The sequence below is a fragment of the Mus musculus genome, chromosome 9 (assembly GCF_000001635.26).
Source record: "Mus musculus strain C57BL/6J chromosome 9, GRCm38.p6 C57BL/6J".
Lineage (NCBI taxonomy): Eukaryota > Metazoa > Chordata > Mammalia > Rodentia > Muridae > Mus > Mus musculus.
In genome coordinates, this window is record NC_000075.6 from 14,138,472 (window position 1) to 14,153,503 (window position 15,032).

At 44.1% G+C, this 15,032-nt stretch overlaps 1 long non-coding RNA gene across 1 annotated transcript; it reads right to left on the reverse strand.

Moving 5' to 3' along the window:
• Nucleotides 1-7,728: 7,728 nt before the first annotated feature.
• Nucleotides 7,729-14,105, reverse strand: Gm39292. Its single transcript, XR_870548.1, has 3 exons — nucleotides 13,748-14,105; nucleotides 13,287-13,422; nucleotides 7,729-8,011 (listed from the first exon to the last, which is right to left on the reverse strand). It is a non-coding gene; the product is annotated as a predicted gene, 39292 (long non-coding RNA).
• Between the last annotated feature and the right edge of the window lie 927 nt (nucleotides 14,106-15,032).

Here is a 15,032-nt window from a genome sequence, read left to right on the forward strand (position 1 = left end):
CGTGATTTCCAGGGCAGCTTACCTCCACACTGCTGTCATGAGTGGTATTACAGCTTCCTCTCTCGGCCTCACAATAGCACAATGTGGTTGGCACTGGAGTAGAAACTCAATCTACTGTCTGGTTCACCTTGGCTAGCTCCAACCAGAAAATATCCATAAAACCAAAGTAAATTAAACTGGTTTAGCCTAGTCATGTAGACAGACCTGTCAAGCAGCTTGACTCTGGACCAATTACTTTGGGACAGGTAGTCATTTTGTGTCTGTGGCAGTTCCCATTAAGACCATGTGAGGGGTGCTCCCAGGTGTGGAGAACCCATTAGGTGTGAAATATGTTCTCATATAAGAAGATTCCACTTAAATGGATATTTATTTATTTGGCATTCAGCTTGAAAGGCTCAAATGGGGTCTTTGAATGAGGCACAGGCCTCATCTCTCCACAAAATAAATGAAACAGTGATCTTAATATTGATGTTTACAAAGTATGCATTTTTATGATGAGCATATGTTCATTTTTTAAAAAGATTTATTTATTATTATATCTAAGTACACTGTTAACCACGCAAACATATTTTACCAGAGCCCAGATGTGAACCATTAATAAACTGGCAGAAGGATAACTCCATGCCAAGCTTGCAACCTGTCTATCATCCAAGCAACTCACATGTCTCTGAGAAGGTAAACCACTACCTGTGCTCTTGTTCATAACAAAATCATCCCATACATGTCCTGCTCATTCACGGTGTTCTAGAATAACCTTTGAAATTCAGAATTGCACATTGTGTAGGCTGCTCTACTGAAGTGGGGCTAAATGTTCTAAGTCTTGGGAGATGACCCATCTTGCTTAAATCTCTGGCTAGGCTTGCCTGCTCTATTACTAATAATAATAGTCACTGTCATCTTGCTGTGTGAGCTCCATGTAAGGACGTTGAGGACATAATCTTGCATAATCTTCGCTTTGATTTGAAGTCTGATTCTCCTGCTTAGTGCCTTTGCCTTGTTAATTGTGTTCCTTGTCAGCTGGTCACAAGATGCAGAGGGAGGATGCTAACCTTTACCCTGAGAAATCTCCTCATTCAGCAGTGATGGGTCAGTCGGCAACACCTTGATAGCTAGAGGGACAGTACCACCACAAAGGAAGAGGAATCGGTGGAACACCATAGCACTGGCTGCCACAGAGTGAAAGAAGCCTGATTTGGAAGAAACATGAAATTTCATGCTTTAAAAAAAAAATCATGACAAATTTTTACTAATCTGTAAAAAAAACCCCATGGTGAGATGTCGGCTGTTTCTCTTCAGCATGATGTCACTGGCATTGATTTTGCTTGCTGCTTCTTCCATGATTTTTACAGATGACATTTTTATATAAGATGCTTGCAGGCTGGAGGGAGCAGACCTCCCGGTTTTACTGGATGGTCCTGTCCATCCTGTTTCTCTCTCTTTCTGTTGTTTGGCACCCTAGAAAGTCTTCTTTGAGAAGTATCCTCCTCGAACTTCATAAACCACACCACTGTCCTCCTAGGTGTCTTCTCTAATTTTGGAAACAGAGTCCTTCAGTCATTTAAAGAGTCTGGATCCTGAACCTTAGTTCCAAATTGAGCCCCTATCAGAACTGCTGTGGGTCATTTTCCTCATTGGAATAGTGGCCTTCAGGAAATTTCCATTTGGTTCAAAGTGACCTCTAAGTGAGTTACCAGCCTTTCCTGAGGGTGAGGGCAGCAGCAGCAACTTCTTCCTCTGAGTAGGGTTTGGGCTAAGGCATGGGAAACGAGCTGAGGAGACTGTCCCACTGGAGTGCTGGCCAGAGATCTGAGATTCTGGAGGCTGTGCCCAACGATTTGGAGCAGTATAAGCGCTGTTTATTGTCTAGATCATGGCTTATCTAGCTAACTCTGTTATACAGCAAAAGGATAAGAGTGGATAGCCTGTACAGAGAGAGGTTTGAGAGAGGCTCTTGTCCCAGTTTTAACCCCAGGGAAGGTTTCTGGACCTCAGGGTCTGTCTTTAAGCCAGCAGCAAATGCCTGGGATCTCATATACCCCACCCCAAGCCCATGCCAACCTCCTGAGCAAGTCTCTGGGTCCCATTAGATGTACATGGAAAAAATTCTACGAACAAGGCAAACTGTGGCCTGGTGGCACCTAGTTTTTAGTAGGGAAATTCCAACTTTCTGGTTTCTGAAGAGACTCACTAAAGAAAAATTAGTCAAAATGCTAGCAAACCAGAGACTTTGTCAACCAACCTAGAACAGCACATGCCACTTTGGTGACTTGTAGGTGGTTTCCTTTGATGAAAGGAAGACTACAGTGTTTTTCTCTGGCTTAACAGGTTCATAATTTCTTTCCCAAATGTCAACCAAGTCACTGTAGTGGTAAGGAGCAACTCAGAAGCTCAAAAATGCCCTCTCTTTGAGGTTCAGGCCCCAGTGAATAGCACACATCACTGCACAAATCCTCTTCCCTGTCTCGGCTGTGCTGGGAGCTACCTCACCCTGCCCCTGTGCAGGCAGCTGCCTTCTGTGCTGTGCAAAAGCACTATGGACAAGCCTGTGCACATGCACTTTGAATTAGATCATGAACAGCTGGCCAACCATCCAGGTGGGTAGACTCAGAAGCAGGAGCTCCCAGCAGTGAGGTTGCCATCTCATATGGCTTGAGTGTGAAATGTATCCCACGGGCTCGTGTGTTTGAACATTTGGCAGCCCACTAGTACACTGTTTTAGAGGGAGAGGCCAATAGTAGGTTGTAGGTCACTGGGGCAGGCCTGAAGACTTCATAGCTCAGCCCCAGTTGTGGTTTAGTCTGCTTCATGTTCACCAGGATATGAAAGAGTAAGGAGACCCAACAGTGTGTTCCCAGTGCCGTGCAGACATTTCCTTGCCACCCTGATGGACTGCACCCCCTAGAACTGTAAGGCAAAATAAGTGCTCCCCCACACCCCTTTAAGTTGCTTTGTCAGGTAGTTGGCCCAGGAACAAGAAAATGTAAAATGTAACCAAAGCACAGATAGCAGTCTGCAGCCCCATTACAGCCCCTCAGCCAGAGGTACCCAGTTAGACCACAACCAGATATCAACCCCACAAAAACTGATACAGAAAAAAATGTGTGTTGTCTGACAGATATTGCTCAGAAGGTAATTTTTTATTTAGTGGATAATTAATATAGTAGTCAAGTAAGAATAGAGACAGATACCACGGTGAGTTTCGCATTCAGCCAAGCTTCCCTTGTAAACGAAGAATTGTCCACAGTAGGTTGTATCCCACTGGCTGCATCCCAAGAGTCACAGCATTCTAAAGCAGTTCCCATACAACCCAGCACTGTGCTACCTGAGTTCTAGATTAGGAAGTGCTTAGAGATTCTGTCCCTCTGTATTCAAGGAACTGTGTAGCAGTAGTTTGTTAACCTGCCCCATGCTCACAACAGATTGCACATGCACCCACCCAAGATCTAACTGGATTCAAGAATGAAACACACACACACACACACACACACACACACACACACACACACACACATACACCATTTAATTTTGATATGCCCCAGCTAGCTCAAAAGCTGGACACTTCTAATCTTTCCAGTATCTCGGACTTAACATCTTGAAAAAATCTATATTTCATCTCTGCTACCCCAGACCCAATTGGGGAAGTGGCCACTAGAGTCACTTAACCAGAATTCTTACATGGCTGGTAGTCCTCCACCCCTCCCATGGCAATTCTCCTTCTTCCTTTCTTCCTCCCTCTCCAAAGCTCAGGAATCCTAAAATTCCTGCCTCTGTCTGTCCTATCCAGCCATTAGCTGCTGGGATCTTTATTTACCAATTGGAGCCAACTGTGAGGAGAGTCTCTCAGTGTTTTAGGTACAGACACTTGTGTAGGCAGTTTTGCAGACCAAAGTTAACATTATAACACCAGCAGCATTAGGCCAAACCCACTTCAGAACTGAGACCTAAAGGAAGCAAATTATCAAAGATCACAGCTAATTAATAGCAGTCAGCTAATTACTACTAATGACTAGTTAGTTACTGAAAAGATTCCAAATGCTTGACCAAGGCTGTGTGACCCTTCCCAAGGCCCCATGTTCCTTCGAGAGATCCTATGAACATACAACTATATTTAGAAATCAAACACACATCTGGAGATGGGGGCTTCAAAATCCTGGCCTGGAGCTTTTTCCCTGCCTTAGACTACTTTGTTCTTCTTTCTTCTTCTTCTTCTTCTTCTTCTTCTTCTTCTTCTTCTTCTTCTTCTTCTTCTTCTTCTTCTTCTTCTTCTTCTTCTTCTCCTTCTCCTTCTCCTTCTCCTTCTCCTTCTCCTTCTCCTTCTCCTTCTCCTTCTCCTTCTCCTTCTCCTTCTCCTTTAAATGATTTATTTATTTATTTATTTTTATGTATGTGAGTACACTGTAGCTGTCTTCAGACACACTAGAAGAGAACATTAGATCCAATTACACATGGTTGTGTGCCACCATGTGGTTGCTGGGAATTGAACTCAGGACCTCTGGAAGATCAATCAGAGCTCTTAACCACTGAGCCATCTCTCCAGCCCCCAACTATTTATGTTCTTGGGTGAAAGATACACACAGTCTTTATATTTTAAATATAAAACATAACACCACTTATATCACGAATCAGGCATGCCTTCTCCACCTTTGAACTTCTCCATCTCTACCTCAGATTCACTGAGCTCTTTACAGCAAAGGATGGGTTGACAGAGGCCACGCAGCTCTACCTGGACATGATGCAAGTCAGTTCCACTTTTACACCATTGGCCATAAGTGGCTGCATAAATAAAGTTGACTACAGGTTATATTGGACAGGGCAGTGTCTCTCCAGCTGTAACAAAATACTTGACGAACGAATGCAAGTAAAAAGGAAGAGGAGTTGTTCTGGTTCTTGGTTTCAGTCCACAATAGCATTTGGCTCTGTTGACTTAGGTCCTGTGTAAGGTGGAGAAAGCTTGTGGAAGAACTTACTCATCTCTGAGTGGCGACTAAGCAGAAGGAGCAGGGAAGAGGCTGAGGCCAGGTATAGCGTTCATTTGAAAACATTGCCCATGCACTCACTTCCCTCCCTAAGCTCTCCCTCTGATGCTTTCTACCTTAAAAGGGGATCAAGCCTCGCAAGCATGAGGCTCCCAAGGACACATTCACTATTCATATTTTCACACTCATATTTCTTATTCAAACTGTAACAATAGAATGTCTTCCAGTGATTTCAGGAGCAATTGAAGCCCAGAACACCCTAGTCTGTCACCTGCAATGGACCTCACACAACAACTGCTGCCAGTTTCTCAACTGATGTCTGCACCCAATTCTTATCTCTTCATGCTAGAACTGTTTTGCTGAAGATATGACAGGTCATCTTTAGCTTCCCATCATCCATAGCATGTATCCTTAGGATACCCACTTGGCCTGATCCTTACCTGACTCTGAACTGGTCTGGCTTCATCCTCCCTCGCATGATAATGCTTTCTTTCTTCAGCATAGCCACACAAGTCCTGCTGTTCCCCTGGCTGGCTACCTCCTCCATTGGCAGGCCAGTTAATAAAGGCAGGGCTCACCCTGAAGTCTGAAAAGGGTCATACATTAATCCAAGATTGTCGAGTAATTTAACTGCAGTTTACTGCTAGTTCAGAGAACCTCTGATGCAACAGACAGGAGCAAAAGCAAATGAGAAGAGGATAGACTGTGGCCATGGCATCTCCAAAGACTCTGATGAGGAAGTTACAGCCCCCAAGGCACAACTTACCACAAAGAATATTTTGTGTCAGAGGAGAGTCCCTCAAGCTGGGCTGCTCTGCAGGGACAGTTAGCCTGTGATACTAGGGCACACGAAACCTGATCCATTTGTTTCTTCATTGCTAAGTTTTCTGAGTATTTCACCTTATCATCTTGACATGTCTTTGCTTCTTTCCAAAACATTCTTCACTCTGCCATGCATGCCTTAAGTCTCCTGTCTGTGACATCCCCTTCTCTTCATAACAGCACCACACTTGCTCTTTTACAGCTCTCTGCAGGCTTTTCTTTCTGTCCATTGTTTCCACTAAACTCTAAATGCTGGAGAGGTTTGTTCATATCCTAGATGTAGAGCCATGTGCTGCCCAAATATGACAGAGCTCAGCGAGAATTAATGAAGGCACCAGAAGCCACTGTGTTCCTTCGAAGAAGTAATGAATTCTTTGGATTCATTACACATAAAAATGACACAGTTAAAGTCTCAGTAAGATTCATGTTGTTTCCTAACCTTCTCAATATGTAAAGCCATGAAAGAAAGGTGTTTCTTGGGTCTTCCCAACCTCTCACACAGAATATTTTTAAAGATTTAGTGTGTGTGTGTGTGTGTGTGTGTGTGTGTGTGTGTGTGTGTGTGTGTGAAGATGCCTCTCAGAGGTTAGAAACTGACACGGGGTCCTTTGGGGCTGTACCACTTGATGTGAGTGCTGAGAACCAAACCCCAGTCCTTGAAGCCATCTCTCCAGCCCCAATATTGGGTTATATGCAATCATAGCCTTGAGGACAGAGACTATGCATTACTATTCTTTATGTACACGGACACACATAGACACATATGCCCCAACACACACACACACACACACACACACCAAATACACATTTGAATAAATAAACATTTTTGAACATTTTAATTCAAAAAATGAAATTCTGTAAATCACTCCTGTAAAATTTCCACTTGAATTTCTGTCCCACACAAGCAACAGGCATGCCCTCACTGAGTCAGTATTATAGTCCAGCAAAGCCTGCTGCTCAAGGTGTCCCGTTTCCATAGTGAGACTTCTAGGCTATCAAGTTGCCAAGACTGTAAACATAATCAGTCCATCTTCCTCTTCATCTTCCATCTCCTCCTCCTCTTCCGCCTCCTCTTTCCTTCCTAAACTTCTTCCATCTCTTCCTCCTCTTACTCCTTCCACTTCTCTTCCCGAGTGGAAATCCTCCTCGGGCTCTGGTCTGAATTCACACCTCTATCTTCCTTGGCCTTCATGTCTTCTCTGCTCTTCCTATCCTGAGCTTTCCCAAGATCCATCTGCACTGATTCTGGTGACTGAAGATGAAAACTTTATCTGACCATTACCCTAAGCATGACTTGGGTGCTGCCTGTCATAACAGACTTGCTGCAATAGATTTCTGGAAGGAATTGCTTTAAAAATTGTTATGTCCTAAAATGAGACAGATAACACAACAATAGCAGTTTCTGCTGATGGTATAAAGTAAGTCTCCTTTCCAAAAAAGGAGCATGTCTCCATGAAGCAGACCTCGGTTTTGAACTAGACTCTGATTTGCCTGACATCATCACTTTTCATGTCTATTCCTATGGGCAGTCTCTACCCCAGCCCTTTTCCTTCAAGAGTAATTAATATTGAGTCGGCAAATTGGACAACAGTGTCAGCTCCATAGGGCAGTGGGAGACCCAGGAAGGTATGGGTAAGGATTTATCCACGATAAAACCTTACATAAGAAAATATCTCCAGGGAACCAATATTTATATGATTGGTGTTACTTAAATATGAGCAAAAGCAAATAGATATAAATTCCTTAAGATGAGGCTTTTATATAAATAGAAGTCAAAATGAATTTACAGACCAAATACAGAGGAGATAAATATGCAAATCTGCAAATGAAACACAACTCAAAATCTAAACTGAAGCCTAAGGAAATGGTCAGCTCTAACTTTTTATTGTCTTGGTTTTTTCATTGGTTTTCATTTTATTGGATTTCTTACCAGTGCTAATGCTCAATTTATAACATGAATATGATGCTGAGGGCCTCACTATCCTGCCCCTTCTTTTGTTTTCAACAGCATATTGGTATGTATAGGCAGATATGGAAATCACCATGCAGCTCAAGCTAACCTCGAACTCATGATAATCATCTTGCCTGAACTTCCCAAGAGCTGCAGTAAGGTGTGAGCCTCTGTGGAGAGCTGGCAGTACAGGTGTGCACACATCTGTTTGTCCGTTTTCCTTGCCTTTCCATGTAAGCTCTCAGGGCTTCCACACCTCAAGCTATAAAACAAACGCAAAACAGAGGTAGTTAAACAGCAGAGTGATAGCCTTGCTAATAATCTCAACAAGAAGGAGTCAGTTTCATCACCTGAAAAAAAAAGTACTAGAAGACAGCAGGTTATGCCACAAGGCTCAGCTCAGAATTCTAAGGTAAGAGGATGGGCTGCAAATTCAGATTAACTGTCAATTCTAGATGTATTAAGACAGTCATGGAACCAGGCCTGGAAGTTGCATATCTATAATCTCAGCTACTCAAGAGGTTGAGGGAGGATTCCAAGTTCAAGCCTGTCTGGGCAACAAGATCCTTTCTGAAAACCAGAGGCCAAAATGAAGGCTAAAGACACTGCCTGGTGGTAGAGCACTTGCCTAGTATCTTCAAGGTCCAAGGTTCAAATGCCAACACCACTAAATAAATAAATATAAATGTTATTTATTTGTTTATTTACATATTTAATTTTAATTATAAATTTTATATAGTTTTAATCTTATATAATTATATACAATTTATAAATCAATAAAGTTATACATTTACTTAAATTTTATTCATTTGTTTATTTATGTATTTATTTTATAGAGATAAGATGACACGTGTGTGAAGGTCAGAGAACTTTAAGAATCAGTGCTCTCCTTCTTCCATGTGGGTTCTGGTGGTTGAACTTGGGTCATCAGGCTTGGTGTCAAAGTCCTTTAGCATCAAGCATCTCCCACCCACAAAAGCAAAAGCAGAACAGAGATGGTGGAGACAGCACAGGCAGATGTGGCGTGGGGCCTGGCTTTGGTTCGTCTACCTCGGCTGCACAGCCGCTTGGGTTTTCTTTTTGACTTCCTCTTCTACTAACTGCCAGAGATCTGACTCGGGAAATGTGTGTGAATCCTCAACACATTGTGTTCTTGTGACGTGTGATGGGAAAGGCTCAGCAGCTCTTGGATGTGGAAGGTGGGTGGACAGTCTCCAACACCCGACTGACTGATGGGGTAAGGAAAGAAGTCTGGACAGAAGAGAGGACAAGACGTCTGGGAGTGCCCAAGCAGTGAATGTCAGAACCGGAGGCAGCAAGCCGAGGGATCTCATAACGTCCCCTCCCCAGAACTGGGCTCATCTATGTACGCCGCAGTGCCTGGCTGCTTACTATGTTCTCAGTACTAGAACTCAGGTCCTTGTGCCTGCGTGACAAACCCTTTACCCACTGAACCATCACTCCAACCACAAGCTTTTTAGTTTTCATATAAAGAAACACATTTGCTTTCTGCTCTAATGGTTCTCTTAGGAATCCTGAAGTTCTCAGGAGAATCAAAGCACAGATGTGAGACAGCAAGTTATACTTTCATTCAGGAGAGAAAAACTTGACAGCCAAGAGAAAAGGAAGCTGCTCTGGATTCCTGTCTCCTGCAGCTGGGAAGTTTTGCAAAGGTCCCCAGGGAGGAACAGGGCCACCAAAGGCTGAGCAAGAGTGACTCGGGAACATTCTGAGTCAAGCAGGGACTGGGGACCAGAATGCAAGATAAGGCATGGAATTAGCGGAGGCCATTTCCCTTGCTTCTCAGGGACCTCCTAAAACACATAGTCCAGGAGGTCCCTAGGGAGGGCAAACTGCCAACGGTGGAGGACGTGGCTCACACCTAGGATGGTGCCTTTCTCCTTGGATACAGGGAAACATTCTAACTGGCAGGAGGTATCAGGAGCATGAGAAGAAGAAAGTAAAAGACTTTCAGTCCCAGTGAGAGTGGCCAGGCAGAGAAGGTGTCTATGTGGAGGGGTTCCCTGAGAGGCACTAAAGCCATGGCAGCCTTGGATGGGACAGATGGAGCCACTATAAATTAAGTATTAAAAGTCAACGTGACGAACAGCCCATTCACAGTGTCAATAAAATTGATACTACCAATCAAATCAGCACCAGCTGCAAACCAATTTAACAAGAGAGAAAGATGGTCAGCAGCCAACTAAACTAGGAGATCTTATCGATAATACAGAACTAGTGACTAATATACCACATTATTAATGGGATTATATATTTATCTTTACCATAATCATCCTCACAAAATGGATGCAAACCCAATGAGAATCAAATGTTTAACAAATTCGCAAAATAAGTTTGAGTTTCTTATGGGGAAAAACATGTCAGAACAGAAAGGAAGAAAAGTGGAGATGGGGGAAGGGGGAAAGGGAAGGACAGGACAGGAAGAGGAAATGGATGAGAAAGGAAGGGGACCAGAGGGAAGGGATGGGGAGGGGAAAGAAGAAGGGGAGGGGGAAGGGAGGGGGAAAAGGAGAAGTAGAGGGGGGGAGAGAAGGGGAAGGGGGGAGGAGCAGGATTACTGCCTTATCAGATACCACATAAAATCATTACAAAAAAATATTCTGGTATTGGCTCAGATGAGTGGACTAGAGTAAAACATTCAGAAAAGCCCTGGTATACATAGGAATGGATTACAGGGCAACGGGAACACCCATCCAGGAGGGACAGGCACACCCATCCAGGAGAGACAGGCACACCCATCCAGGAGGGAAGCAGACCTTAACTGCTGCTGCTGACCTCGCTGAGGATTTACCTAGAAGAAACAGACTCCTAGGATTCACTGCTCACAGAATATAATTCCAAATGGAACAAAGGGTTAATTAAGAAATTATACAGTACAAAGAAATATAGGAAACTCTATTATATTAGAGGGAAATGATTTTTTTACATAAGTTAGAGATATAAAACCAATAGTAAAACACCAACATACTTAACTATGTTAAATGTATTTATTATTCTCTGTGTGTGTATGCTCTGTCTCTGTCTCTGTCTTCTCTCTCTCTCTCTCTCTCTCTCTCTCTCTCTCTGTGTGTGTGTGTGTGTGTGTGTGTGTGTGTGTGTCCCATAGCCTTGGGCAGGGTTGATACTAATGTCTCATTCAGGGCAGAACCTGCAATCAAAGTCACTTATTCAATCAACTCTGACCGCTAGGAGCTCTACATTAACTGCTGCCCACGACAGCTTCCATTTTTATGGAACTGGTAATCCTTGCCTCACATGTGTGCATGCATGTTCATATGAATAAGTAACCTGGACGGTGTCCGCTTAGATTGAGATATGAAGGACATGGTGGGGCATGAATCATATGGTGTGTTTTTGTACCATTTCACTACTCAGTATGTTTATATGGTACAGCTTCACTCAAACACAATAAAGAAGATAATCTTTGACACGTGCAATTGCTACTGTCACCACCAATAAATTAAGAATTAAAATAAAAAGTAGGCATGGTGGCTCATCCCTGCCATGCCAGCACTTTGGTGGTAGAAACAGGGTGACAGCAAGGGCAGCGGAGGCAGGAGCTAACCCCTGTCTCCAAACAAGTAATGGAAAAAAATAAAAATGACAGTGTTTTCAAAGAAAATGTCACCTCACAGGCTGACCATGTCTGAGCTTATAAAGCCAGGTACCCTGTTCTCTTAGAAGAGTTAGGAAGTGACTTGGAAGAGGAAGTCGGGGGACTGGTGGGCCATGTCTCATTCCTGTGTGAGGTGCCTCAATTCTCCCTCTAGGAAACCCTTCCAGGAACACAGGCTTTCTGATGAAGTTTCTCCTCTGGGTGTCCAGTCCTCTTCTCGGGACCTCTGGGCTCTGAGGCCACCCCCTTCCTAGATGGTCTAGTTGAGGCCATGTGCACACATACTCGGGGACACATACCCTGCCAGTGGCTGTCTTTACATGTAGATTGCATAATAGTCTTTATTCAATGATGGCTCAGGCAAACAAAATGAGGGTTGTGTCGATATAGTTTAGCCAAACTCTGCCACCCATGAGCTAGCCAAGTGTCTGGGGAATTTGGTCAGGATGGACTTGGGCCGTTTGTCCTAGGCTATAGCCAACCCTTTCTCAGCCTACATTTGCATAGAATAAGTTGTAAATGAGGAACACACTATTGGAACATGTTTTGAGTTATTTACATTCGTTCAACTCTAACAGCAAAGCAGAGCCTCGGGGCCACAGATGCAGGAACAGTATCTTCTAGAGAATAGAGAAGCATCTTGATTTCATTACTGCTCCCGAGCCGTCCAGATGCGCAGCTAACTGTTGGAGCTGAGGGAGACCTAGTCTACATTAAGAGTTGTAGTTGAGCATATGCGGCTGCTGTCTGCGTGTAAAACTCAGTTTGGAGGTGCTTTGTCCTCTCTTGTGCTCTAACAAAGACGCACATCCTGATAGACACCCTCTGTATGATGTCAGAAGCCCACGACTCTCTGAGGACATAGTTGTGTAAGTCTGTCTCCTCTTCTATTCTGGCCAAATTAAGAAGAACAAGTCTCTTTTTAAAAGAATTCTCTCACTCTCCATCTCAGCCCCACTTCCTGTGTATGTGCAAGGTGCATGTATGGTCATGTATGTGAATGTGTATGAGTACATGCTAAGGCACACATGTGGAAGATGCTGGTGCTGGTCCTCTTCATCCACCCTATTTGAGGCAGGGTCACTTGTTCTTGGAGCACACACCAGACTTACTGGTCTTTCAGCTTATGGGAATTCTCCTTCTCTGCCCATCACCTCATTGTAGGCACACTACCGTGCCCAGCTTCTCCTGGGTTCTGAAGATCTGAACTCAGGTCCTCACACTTGCCCACTGTGCCATCTCCCCAGCCCAGGATGCGCCTCTTGCTTCATCCTCATCTCAAAACTTCAGCTGAATGAGGAATTCTTGACCATGAGTGAATCTATACGATTCTTTTACAGATGATTACATTTGAGAATCATTTTTGAATTCAAGGACCTGTATGGTACAACTTTCTCAGAGACAGCAGATGATCAATGACAAAATCCTGAGTTATTTGAGGGACAGAGGGATGGATGAACGGACTTCTGAGTATCCACCTGCCCATGAAATCCTGCTGGGTCTTAGCTTGCCATTTCTGGAACTAATCATATGGTCAAAAGCATGTTGCATAGGATATACACAGGGCCAACCTCACAAATGGACACTCCTGAAAAGAGAACCCATCTCCACAGAAGTCAGGCTGCTTTCCAATGGCAGGCCTCCCAGGGGATGCAGATGAAAGGGCACATTCAACTTTATGTTTTATAAAACATGGGGTAACAGATACCCTGAGAAAATGAGAAAAGCAAAGCTGGGTGAGCTAAGAGAGGTGGAAAGTTAAGGCTTTCACTGGGAAGCCTGTTGGGCTTCAGTCTACCTTCCCGGCTACACACTGATTCCCACAACCTGGATTCCCAACCCACCATGTTGCCACAGACTTTGTAATAATCATGAAGTATGGCATTCAGAGGGCACTTACCTGAAAAACCAGCAGAAATCTTTATCAGATGCCCAAACTGTGCACCGGTGATAGCATCAGAAGGTCAGAAGAGAGGTCTAGCCTGATGGTGTTGATCTTGGGGGTCATGAGAATCTTGGAAATGGGAACTAGAAGACTATACAGAAAGAATAAGAGACAAGGATAAGAGACAAGCTCCTACCACAGGAGGAGCTGTTAGAGGAGGGGAGTCTGGGAGGTAGCTGGCACATGAATGCTCAGATACCTAGGATGTCCAGCCACAGGGTAGTGACCAGCCCACCTAAAAGGGAAGGCCAACAGCTGGTGATGAATGCTTTCTGAGTGATCTTGGGCAAGCTATTTCATGTCTGTGTGCCTCAATTTCCTTGTATCTAAAATGGTAACCACAATACTGCCTATCTCAGCATTGTTATGAGAATTTTTAAAATAAAATTATAGAAATAAGACCAATGACTCATTACCTCAGTGACTAAACACCATAGAGTAGACAAGGCAAAGGTGACAGGGTGTCCACCAGAGTTGGTGCAGTGTGCATTTGATTGGCAGGTCACACCATGTGGTCTGGACTCACAGAGAAGCTGGCTTTGGAAACTGAGCTGAGGTCCCCATCTCCACTTTGGACCCAGGCCTGTTTGTCTCAAAGTGTCCTCCATGGTCTGAGACAGGCTGCCCCTTAACTCTGTGACAGGGAGGGAAGAGGTCACCCCACGAATAAAAACAGTGTGTCTTTTAGAACAGCTTGGTCAACCATTTCCAACAGAGGTAACCATCATTTATCCCATGGTATAAAGGTGCCTACAGTGGGGAGGAGAAGACAGGAACTCAGCCTCAGCAAGCTAGGTAAGAGCATGAAGAGACAGCTCAACAGAGAATACCAGATGCCTGCCTTGACTTCCCAGTTGGTTTCTGTTGGACATGTCTACGTCCCCAGTGTGACAATCTCACCTTTCTGATGTTATTTTTTTTTCTCTTAACTTAAAAGCCTCTGTGGAGGTGACACTGAGGTAACGCTGTGCTCTGCCAGTCTATTGGCAACTCCAGCCAGTATGACTGACTCAGTGTGGCTGCCTCAATCAATTTCTGCTAGATGTTTTAAATGTTCCTCTGTCTCTCTCCCTCCCTCGCTCCCTCCCTCTCTTCCTCTCCCTCTTCCCCCATCTCTCTCTCTTTCTCTCTCTCTCTCTCTCTCTCTCTCTCTCTCTCTCTCTCTGTGTGTGTGTGTGTGTGTGTGTTTAATCTTTTACTTTGGCTTGCTGTATACTTAACAAATTCACTCATTTAACGCCCCCCCCCCACATATGAATACCCCCCCCACATATGAATACGGTAGAACTTTCTCTGGGTTACACAGAACAACAGAGCATCTGAGGAGTGGGGACATCTGCAGGGCTGGGAATAGAAGCCAGATTTGTTAAATCTAGAGAGGGAGGTAAGGAATAAAAACTTTAGCCAGCTTTGTTTCTGTCACATGAGTACTGATTCTAATATAGGATCCTGTTAGTTTTAATGTTTCCCAGGTAGAACATAAGCGTTAACAGGACAGTGGCTATGTCTGCCCTGAATCCCAGTGTGTAGAGCATGTAAGCACACAGAGAAATTCAGCAAGGGTTTGTTGAATGACTGCAAAGAAGGTCATAGATGTGGTGGTGGGACAGACACTAGGATGATTTGTTGTGGCAACCCCTTTACTCCACAGACCTATAAAGTTCATGTGGAATTGCAGTGCCACGGTGATGGTCACAGCTG